The sequence below is a fragment of the Mytilus edulis genome, chromosome 11 (assembly GCF_963676685.1).
Source record: "Mytilus edulis chromosome 11, xbMytEdul2.2, whole genome shotgun sequence".
Lineage (NCBI taxonomy): Eukaryota > Metazoa > Mollusca > Bivalvia > Mytilida > Mytilidae > Mytilus > Mytilus edulis.
In genome coordinates, this window is record NC_092354.1 from 50533405 (window position 1) to 50545823 (window position 12419).

Sequence of the window (12419 nt, forward strand, 5' to 3'; positions counted from 1 at the left end):
AACTTTTACCAGTCCAATTGACTGGTTATCAAGTTAACTTGCTGTACAGGTTAGGAGTGCACCCATCTGTACATAAAAAGGGACTGTAGATATATTTGTTATGCACCATTTATGGGCACTATGTTTTCTGGTCCTTCCGTCAGACCGTTCGTCCGTTCGTCCGTTTGTCCAGCTTCAGGTTAAAGTTTTGGATAACGTTTTTGGTCGAGGCAGTTTTTGATGAAGTTAAAGTCCAATCAAACTTAGTACACACGTTCGAAAATTCCTTATGATATATATGATTTTTCATTTAATTAAAGATTTTCCCCCATATTTACGGTCCACTGAACATTGAAAATGATAGTGCGGATGGGGCATCCGTGTACTGGGGACACATTCTTGTTTATCCTAACATTTACCTACATTGCATTTATGTTTTATCCTTTTTTATTTATTGTGATCCAATAATTGTATGCTTCGGCAAGTTAAAAGGTCAGTTGTTCAATATAACACAAGCATCGATACAACTAAATGTATCTTACATGACGTTGTCAGTAATTTTATATCTGTTTTTCTGAATTTTTACGGGTAAAGTTATCCTTTTTAATAATGTTATCAATGACCGACTATTGTATTCAAATGTAAAATTGGGAATGAAAACGGGGAATATGGCCTGCCAAAGCAACCGTATCATATTGCCGAAACATATGCTAGTTGATATATATGTTTCTTTCCCTTGAAGTAAATTCAGGGGTAAACGATGTTTTCACCTGAATACTGCGTAATGTACTACACATACTGTGGATTCATTTATTTTCGTGGGTACCAATTTTCGTGGATTAATGAAAACTTGCATATTCGTGGATATGTAAATTCGTTGTTTTGGCAAATTATGCATACATTCTTTTAGAAAATCTGTATTTCGTTGATCATTTAAATTCGTGGTTCCTCTGTCCCCACGAAATCCACGAAAATTGGTATCCAACGAATATTAATGAATCCACACATAACGTGTTTTGAGATATTGTCATTTATTTTATAAATATGAGCCACAATTTACCAAAACAATCGTTGATTTTTATTAAAATGTCTAAATCAAAATGTAAATATGAGCAAAACATTGTTTCAAAAAGACATTGCCTAAAAACTAATTGTACCACTAACTTTGTAAGGGTATGTTAAAGTGGCCATTTTCAGTAAATACGTGGTGAAGTTAAAAATTTGTAGGACAACAAAGTGATATTACATCTGAACGTTCTGAACTAATGTTTTTAGAATAAGCCACCATTTTCAGTAATCAATAGAAGTTTCATACTTTTAAAAAATGGTTATTATCATACTTTCGCCTTTAAGAAAAAAACCTTAAGATAAAAATAGATACAATAAAAAGTTTGTATATCTGATACGCATTATGTCATTGCTAATCAATAGTAGAGTCTGTTTGTAAGGGTTTCAGTCAAACTAGTCGGGTTTTGCAGCAATAACCATCATGAAGGTACTTTGAACACAATAGTAACTTTTGATAGTTTCTTTCAAAATGTTATTTGTGGCTACAAAACATCGACCATTCGATATGATATTTAATCATTGTCAACAGGTTTTCGAGAGAGAAAAAAAAACTATCATACATAAAGAAAGAAATATTGTGAAAGTTGATTTTATATACATTTTACCCATGAGACAACTACGTATTGTTCTTCGAAATCCATAACGTATTGCTTTTTATAGGTTTGTATTCTGCTACTTATTAACGTTAAGCGGATATAAAACTCATCTATCATGTCTATTACATAAAAAAATCTTATTTCTTTTTAATTGCAATACTCCAAGGAGTAACCAGAATATTCTGAATACTGGCAAAATTTCTAAAACAAGAGGAGCGACATCATAAACTTATAGAATGTGTAGTACTGTTCCGGCAACACTCATCAGGTACAGCTTCCTAGTGTCGATGGGACGTGACTGCGCATTCAAACATCCTTCGCAGTGGATGTTTCAGTCGCTTGGGAGTTTTATAATTACATGAGTGCGTCACATTTACTGAAGAAAATTCATGGAATTACTAATTAATGAACAAATATTCAAAAATAAAAGGAGTTGAAGATACCAATACCAAGGTTACTGAGTGTCATTTAATTTTATTATTTCAACTATCAAACGCAACCAAAGGTACATATATCATTTAACTCTATCACTGCAATTGCTTTATGCAATTTCAGAAATATTAAATTGACTTGCAATTCAAAGAATTCCTCCCACTTCTTTATTAATTTACTAGTAAATAAACTTATTTCGGGTTCACAGAAACCAATAATTACTGTTGATGACAAAACATTGAGCATGATTAAAGAAGCTTTCATTGTTTAGTTCTTTCTTAAATTAATTTTAAATTTCAATTATTATTTTATCGCTTTTAATTGTTGATTTTGTAATTAAATAAAGAAAAAATGAAAGTTTTGTTTTTGGTTCTACTATTGATTAAAAATAGTTGCTTCATTCTATTATATATGTTATATTTCCCCATTTCCATTCTCAATTTTATTTTTTACAGAGTTTGTCTTTAGTGCCGTGTGGAGGCAGTAGAGTGCCTCCCCGTGCTTCAGGTTTATGCTCTTATAATATACTAGATTATGGAGTGTGTGTCCGAGCGAGAACTGCTCTAATTCATTACTTTAGGAATATTTATCAAAAAGTAGTATTTCAATATTCAGCCCCATTCTACTATTTAATACTGATAGCGTTTGACATTTTTAGCCGAACAATTTATCCATTTTATATACTTCAATTAGTGTATGCTGGTTCATATTCTGGACGCCAATCTTTGCTCCTTTATTATATAATTCACTAACAAAACAATTATGAAGCTTAGAAATGGAAAATTACTAAATACTAAACTTGTTCAAAGGGTATCCACACGTCTCAATCTTCAAAATCGGTTATCTAAAAATACTACCATCGCTAACATTTTTAACAATAAAAAACGTGGTTACCCTTCTATCGATAAGTGTCATGCCAAAAAATGACTTACATGTCCCCGTCTTTCAACCAACAATACGTTAAGGTCCACGTTTAATGGTCGCACATTTTCTTTAAATTTTGAAACTGATATAACTTGAAAAACAAACAGTATTATTTATTTACTCACATGAAACAAACCGGGGTGTGGTATTCAGTACGTAGGAGAAACTGGACGATATTTATCTAAACGCACTCAAGAACATCTGTATCGTTTTAAAAGACCCAATAAATTCAAAAGTATCATTTACCAACACCTTAAGAAGCACAACCATCCTTTTAAATATTTAGCAGTTCAACCTTTAGAAGTAGTAAATAAGCAGCCTGGTGAATCGCATTCAAAGTTTGTACGATCACGGAAAATAATTGAATTAAATTGGATTAAAAAATTACAGACAGTTTACCCTCTCGGTCTAAATGATAATATCATGGGAATTGGTAATATATCTAGAACCAATTCCGTTAACATTTTGGATATAGTTTCTAAAACTGTTCGTAAAAAACGTTCTCACGGTCGTAGAACAAATCGCAATCAAAGAAGATTTCGGGCCAATCATACCAATATTTCGGACCTAATTTCTATTTCAAAAAACAACGGCAGACATTATCTGTTAACAAAACTCTGTTCGTTACCGGTTAATAAGTTAAATAAAATTTTGGAGGATTGCAACACAATTTCATATAGCAGTCCTAAGTATGAAATTGTTCAAATTATTATGGCATAATGTTATTCTAAATTATTTCCCAAAATTGATCGCCCTGAAGATCATGAAAAACATTTTATTAAAATTAAGTATGTCAATAAAGGCTTTGATTTTGTAAATATTGCCGGTATATTTAACGACCATTCTGTTAAAGAACAAATTCCTGGATATTTTGACAATACTGAGCTACCTCTTATTTGTTATATTTACAAGAAATCTACCCGGAAATTTGTGTTTAATTATAGTCAATTGTGTAAAGATGTTAATATCAGTGAAAATACACCTACTTCATGTAATTGCAGTAATTCCGAATATATTTATGGCCCCATTTCCCATGTTATAACAGGAGATCTTAACATCGTTCAAGACCGAGAGTTAAAATCATTCCTAAGTAAAGGACCTAAATATTAATTGGAATGAGTGTCGTAATATCATCCACGACTCACTCCATACTTACTGTATGAAATGGATAAAACGGGAAAAAGCTGACAAAAAATCTTTGGACTCTTTTTTTAATTCAGTAATGAAGATAGTTGATATACGTATTCAACATTTTAAAGAACATTTTACTATAAACCCTTACAACAATAAACCTATTTCTCGTATCAAACATAAACTAAAAGAACTAGCCAAGGAATTTGTTTTTGTCCCGGCAGATAAAGCTGCTAATAATATTATTATTGTTTGACGTAAATTTTACATTGAGGTTCTGAAAAAGGAAATCACCAATTCACCAACATTCCAACTGACTCCATTTTCAGAAAACGAAATCTGTAACAAACATAAACTTTTAGGCACCGCTTTACAAGCAGAGCCAAATACAATGAAAGTCCCAACTATGTATTGGCTTCCGAAGCTACACAAAACCCCTTACAAATATAGATTTATTTCGTCTTCAAGCCATTGTTCAACTACTAAATTGTCTATTCTTCTTACCAGCACACTTGGTACAATTAAAAACCTGATAATAAATTGTTCAAATAAGGCCTTCGAAAATAGTGGAATAAATTACTTTTGGAGTGTCAAGAACTCGTTGGAAGTACTTGATAAATTGCATGCTTATATTGGTGATTTTGAATCTGTTCAAAGTTTTGATTTTTCTACCCTGTATACCACATTGCCTCACATTCTCATTAAGAAAAAATTCACACACCTAATTAAATGGGCATTCAAAAAATCAGAATGTGAATATATATGTTCAAACTCTTTTAGGTCATTTTTTAGTAGCAATAAACAAAAAAACTATGTTAATTGGACATGCTTTGATACTATATATGCCCTTGAATTTTTACTAGATAACATTTTTGTTCGCTTTTGGGATTCCGTATATCGTCAGATTATCGGAATTCCAATGGGGACTAACTGTGCACCAATTATTGCGGACCTGTTTTTGTATTGTTATGAGTTACAATTTATGACAAAAATAAGCAAAGACCCATCGAAAAAACATCTGATAAACAAATTTAATAATACTTTTAGATATTTGGATGATATTTTGGCTCTCAATAATGACGACTTCAGTATGTATATTAATGAAATTTATCCTGTTGAACTTACTTTAAATAAAGCTAATACTAACAATGACCACTGCCCTTTTCTCGATCTTGATATCTATATCACTAATGGAAAGCTGAATACTAAAATTTATGATAAAAGGGATGATTTTTCATTTCCTATCGTTAATTATCCGTTTTTAGATGGTGACGTTCCCTTGTCACCATCTTACGGTGTTTATATATCTCAACCTGTACGATTCGCTCGTGTATGTAACAATGTTTTAGATTTTAACGAGAGAAATTTATGTATTACTGAAAAATTATTACACCAGGGTTTTCGATATCACAAACTAGTCAAAACATTTACTAAATTGTATCATCGGTATAAAGACATTATTCGTAAATATAGCTCAACATGCAGACTTTTAATACGTTCAGGTATTTCACATCCAATTTTTTATGGTAATATTCTTTATAAAGCACAAAGGTGTCAGTATTCACCTCAGAAACTTACAAAACCTTTGAATAGACTTATTAAGAAGGGATATAATTACGATACTGTTGTCAAGTCATTAATGATTGCATATTTTGGCGTTAATATTGAGTCATTGATAAGGTCTTTGCATCGGAACTAAACACATTTATTCTAAAAACAGTTGTTGGCATGACACGGGTTATGTTCTTCTCATATATGTTATGATGGTATGATACTAAACCCCTAACGGGAAGGATTGTGCCTGATGTTCATATGATGAAATCATAATCTTTCTGTCAGTTTAGTTGAAGTCTGGAGCTGGCATGTCAGTTAACTGCTAGTAGTCTGTTGTTATTTATGTATTATTGTCATTTTGTTTATTTTCTTTGGTTACATCTTCTGACATCAGACTCGGATTTCTCTTGAACTGAATTTTAATGTGCGTATTGTTATGCGTTTACTTTACTACATTGGTTAGAGGTATAGGGGAGGGTTGAGATCTCACAAACATGTTTAACCCCGCCGCATTTTTGCGCCTGTCCCAAGTCAGGAGCCTCTGGCCTTTGTTAGTCTTGTATTATTTTAATTTTAGTTTCTTGTGTACAATTTGGAAAGCTGAAGGACGCCTCCGGGTGCGGGAATTTCTCGCTACATTGAAGACCTGTTGGTGACCCTCTGCTGTTGTTTTTTATTTGGGCGGGTTGTTGTCTCTTTGACACATTCCCCATTTCCATTCTCAATTTTATAGAAATAATATGATTACTAGTATTCTGATTATTTTCTGTAAAGTGTTTTGGTACAGTTTCATAACAAAAATAAATTAATATTTATGTTACTTTACAAATTTTGAGAATAGATCATACAATGCAGTATTTTCTATCTTCTCACTAAAAAACTTGTGATAATCATTTAATATTTAAAGTAGTAAACCATCACAAACGTCAAAAACATTAATTGTGAAGAATACAATTGAAAACTAAAATTTAATAAATATGTACATTAAAAGTAGGCCACTAGGTAATCAATTGGTCAGCACAACAAATGTAGCATTAGCAAATACTTAAATCTAAAATAAGTCGCAAAGACCTAAATGAAATTAGAATTAGCCAAAAACAATCGTCACTTTTGTATATGCTCTTTCATTTAAAAAAGGAAAAGTAGAAAGTCGAAAATTATGCATTTGTGATAACCATCCTGGTATTGCATGCATATTAGCTTGATAACATTATATGACTGTCAATTTTGCCCTACATCGACTCCCGAAAAAAAGAATCTGGAATCCAGTCCGAGATCGAGTAAATTCTATATGTTAGGTTACTGGACATGGATACAATACCTTATCAATAAACGACTCCTCTAAGAAAAAGCAACATTATATAAACATATAACCTATAATTTAAACCCTTCGACAGAATCACACAGAAATAAACTTTGTTCCTAACGTCACATGACTTAAATTGCGCCGATTAACCAAATTGCATATATTTGGCAGAAATAGCAGCGAAAATCTTACAAGTTTTCATAGGGACTTAACAATTTATATTTTTTATCACTTGACATTATGCACGTCTTGCAAATAGATCAATTTATCTAATTGATTACAAAAAGTTCACAGTTTATATCAACAGATGAAGTGTTTACTGCAAACAGTAAAATATACAAAAACTTCGCACTGCAATATTATGACTATTTTATTTATTGTGCATGTTTAGTTAACGCATCAATGTAAATATAACGGAATTTGATGAGACTGTAATCAAAGTGAGAGGGTTAGCGCTATAAAACCAGGTTTAATCCACCATTTTCTACATTTGAAAATGCCTGTACCAAGTCAGGAATATGACAGTTCATCTCGTTTTTGGTGCGTTTTGTTATTTGATTTTGCCATGTGATTATGGACTTTCCGAATTGATTTTGCTCCAAGTTCAGTATTTTTTAAAAAGGATACATCTACAAAATAAACGCAAAATGGAAACTTCTGTATATAAACAAAAAAATGTAGGTGAAAAAATGTCAAAATAGGTGCAATATGGGTTCCCAAACGTTAAATAAAAACAAAGTCATTTTGTAGACCGTGGCTGTTTACTGTATTTGTTTTATTGGTAGTTTTATTGTTCGCCTTGATAGCAACGGTGGTGTTGTTTTTGTCATGTGATTAGTTAGTTATATGACAATATGGATTTAAATTTGAATATGAGTTTTTAAAACTGCAGTCTCCAATTTCAAGTTCAGGAAGATATATCCAGAAAAGTTTGAATTGTAATAACATCACCAATAAACCTGTTTTTTTAAATTAAACAAAACAATATTGGTTTGAGAATGTCATTTTCTTACAGGCAAGAATCTACAAATTTACTAGCAATCGGTACCTGTTAAAAAGAAAAACACAAAAACTTCGACCATGGAAAAAAATAATAATATACAAAGTCAGCAAATTGTCCATGTTTTGTTAATATTGTTTAAATATCGACCGACTAATAATTACCACTAGAAGCGTAAGATAATGATCTAAATGATTTACTCTCTTAGTTTCTGATTGATGCAATTAATTAAAACTTTTATCATGATACCTGATACGTTTGATAAGTATGTAGGGACATATAAATTATATCTTTAATTATAGGAATCTTTGAAATATTAAAGTTAAAACAACGGTAATATTGATGTACTATAGTTAAATGAAAGCTGTTTTTTTTAACAATCATTCTAGATTGATAAAAGAGGTTAAAACATTTTTGTTTTCTTTGATATTTTTTACGTTTGTTCCCATTATTATTAAACATATAAAAATAACAACATAGCAAGCAAAACTGTAATCAAAGGACGGTCAGCCTAATAAAAAAGACAAACGCAATATCCTTCATTTCAAATAAAACTTTAAAAAAAAGAGATGACCAGTTGCGTAATTTGTGTTAAAAAGTGTTGGTGATTTATGATACTGAATTATATGGATTGATTGAGTAAGTAATCGTTTACGTGCAGCTTGATGCAGTGAATGAAAACAGACAGTATGTATTCTCTTTATATCTTCGTATAACTTCTATATTTGATATCCTGGCCAACTAATAGTTTTTTTTTCTTGTGAATTGCTTGATCTAACCTTGATAATGAGGTCCAATAACAGCTTTTCTTGACATAGCTTGTTAAAACAATATTCTCTCATCTCTAAACAACATCTGGACTCTCTCACTCTGTAGAACAAGTGCTTAATATGTGATTTTTCACATGATCTATTATTTGTTAAAAGACGTTGTTTCGTGTTTTTATTAAGAAATGATAAATCAAATCATCAGTCAATTACACATGTCGTCCTGTAAAAGAATAAACTAGTGATCGTTACAATAGAACATGTGACAGTAAACCGTTATCAAGGGTATTTATCAAAATTGCAATTATCTATCATGTGGGCGGACTTCAAATTGGTGATATGATACCATTTGAAGAATACATAAATTGATGATATTTGTGTTTGTCAAACCAAAGCAATTTTAATATTCCAGAAAAGAAGTAACATGGTTCAGCTTCCGATTATTGACCTGTATATCTAAACACATAGAGATACGAACATTGTTCTCCTGTTTTATTTTTCTAACAGGGTAAATGTTTGGAAATGATTTATCAAATACATATTACGTTTATATAGTTTTCCTCAATTTAACTGTACCGATGGTATCTTTGTAGTTTTGGTATTCAGGGTGTTTTAAAAAACTTATCAAAGTTATATTAAGTTTATAAAACGACTGAAATGCATTGCATTTTATGCAATTATATCGTTTGTTTGTCGGGTAAAGAAACTTTTCAATAAAATATATTTTAAAAAAACACAAGGAATTTTGTATTCATTCACCCATCAAATATTAATTAATTTGTTTCTATTTTGTTATGAGAAATATTTGAATTGTAGAAGATTATATATGACAGTCTAAAATCTAACGTAATGAGTACGTTCCGTGCTTGTGTTTTTTAAGACATAAACCAAAAATGTTTACTGAAATTGCACTACTGGTGGAGCAGAATCTGATAATTCTCACAGTAATTTTATCACTGATGATATACCAAAAACACCACCAAAAGCAAACAAAAACAATGTTCAAGTGAATAACATGGTCTTCATACAATCTTCGAGTATTTAAGAGAATATAAAACTTTAACAGATATATATATATAAAACAAATTAACCTAGTCTAAGAGAAAAATAATAACGACAGTAACCGAATTAATTTCTAAACTACCTTAATTGGATCTAATCATTGTGCATAGAGCATGTCATTCTGTTAATTCTACCTTGGAGCTTAACCCTATTCAATGAGTTAGTTGTTTACTCAAATACCCTTGTAAGATCGTTCATTATACGTTACAACTCAACATTTTAAAGATGATTGAGTTGCACCGAGTGAGTGATTAAATAACTTCAAAAACCTTTGTTACGTATTACTACGCTCCTGATCTAATGAATAATTTGTTATTTTAACCCGAACTTTACAAGGTTGAGATGAGACGTGAAAGTGATTAAGTGGTTTAAAAAGATCTTTCTGTTAAAAAACCTGATTGTTTTGCATGATTGAATAGATATGTTGTTTGAATATTTGTTATAACATTACCAGTATAATGAGTGGGAATATACTTTGCACGACATTGTATCATATATCCAATTAGTCATAACCGACAACTAGTTACGAAATTTTTTTCTAGATTAATGTTTTGCCTAATAGTACATACTTGTAAAAGATTAAACAAACCTTACTCTCACTAATACAAACTAATAGTAGAGTGACAGATCAAGAAAAAAGGTGCTTATTTAACGACTTTAATGGACCGACATACCTGCAGGCTAAAACTGATTTTTTGCAAAGCCAATACCTTAAGTTAAATTTTTTGGCCCGATCGTAGACATTTCATGCGGTGCATTTTTTTTTATAAAATGGAAAGAAAAAAAACAATGGATTTTTTTTCAAATTTCAAGATGGAAAAAAAATGAATTTTGTGACTTTTTTTTTGTCTTTTGACATATGATTTTGCATTTTATAAAGAGTGTTAATGTTTATTCATAATGTAAAACTAGAATTCCTTATTTTTTCTTAATTTTGTCAATTTTCACTCAGTTTAGCGAAAGCACACTCTGTATTATTTTAACGAAGTGGTTACAACATATGTAAATTTGCTCTCGATTTTTTTTTTGAGAGACCTATATCAGTAGATTTCCTTCAAGATCTTGTTTGTACGTATACGGGCAAGGGAAAACAGCTTACAATAACAGATGTGTATGGAACCAACAGAAATCTGCGTACACCAATATTTGTTCATGTGAAGGGTCTGATGGTTGCAGGAATTAAATAACTCAACGAGCAATATTGGAAGAAGACGACGATGAAAACGATGCCTGATGTCAGGTTTTAGAAAGTTGTCATGCCCTTTGTTTGTTAAAATACCCCATACCACTTTTACTGTATGCGTTTGTAAGGCAAAGGCACTTAAAACCGAAAAAGTTCATAGAGCTAGAATATACGCTGAAACTTTAGTCTATCATTACTTATTTGATTTGATTGCCTTCTGAAGTATTTGTGACATATTTGTGACTGGCAATAAATATACATCAAAGCAAAAACCAAATTCACTTCGATTCTTTTCATAAAAGCCGTAAAACTAAGAAATATATCTTTAGAAGTACATTTGATGTAAAAAAAAAAAAACAATAATTAAGATTAGGTTGTTCTTTTATTTTATTGCTAGACTGAATCCCTTTAAACTGTGTATTTGGTGGTTTCATTATTTTCAATTTAAGTTGAAAATGAATTGTCACAATTTATTTCATTATGAATTTCTTGTTTAATAACCATTCAGATATTATTTGGAGACCTTTTATAACCTCTTTTGAAATAAATTGACAATAGTGAAAAACTCGATTACTAACTTTTGACCTTATTTAAAAAAAACAATTGCACCACATTTCAATTCTACGACCAGGCAAAAATCACAGAATAAACATTTAGCCTGCAGGTTGGGTGGTCCATTAAAGTTGAAAAATGGTTGGCTTGGTCACTCCACTATAATATATGTTTTAACTTTTTAAATGTCAATCACTACCGTGATTAGTTTATCGAATACAAATGTGTCTTGTAAATTAGTGGGTTTTTTTTTCATAACAACCTTTACACGTTTGAAAAAAAAACCACATGATATAGCATAGCATTAAGGCCAAAAGAAATTAAACCTGCTTAACAATTCAAGTTAACCTTAAGGAATTGAAACCTTAGCTAAGCAAAGTTACATAGTCGGATGAACCAGAAATGTAATCAAAACGTTCCATGATATTCATACAACACATTACAATTGAGGTTACTCAAATTTTAATCACAATTTGTTTCTGTAATGGATTTATTTTTTCACGAATACATCAATCGTTAATACGAAAAGAAAGAAAGTACGTGCATTTTTTCTTAAAAATGCAAGACCTATTAAAAGATCAAAAGACACCAAAGTTTCACATTCGAACTAAGTTTAGTTAATTTTAACTTTTCAGTTTTTTTATGATTTTCACTTTAAGCTAATATGCTGTGTTACTTTATTTGCGTACATACCTTACCTTCCATGAGGACGAATCCAATACGCTCTGTATATTTTGAAGTAAATTATAGTCTTTCTGGTTCTTTTCCTATTGATTTATATAATCAAAATGGATTAAAGATTACTTGTTTCAAGCATAAGTAAACTCTTATTATAAGTACTTGTATCAAATCTGAAACTTGTATA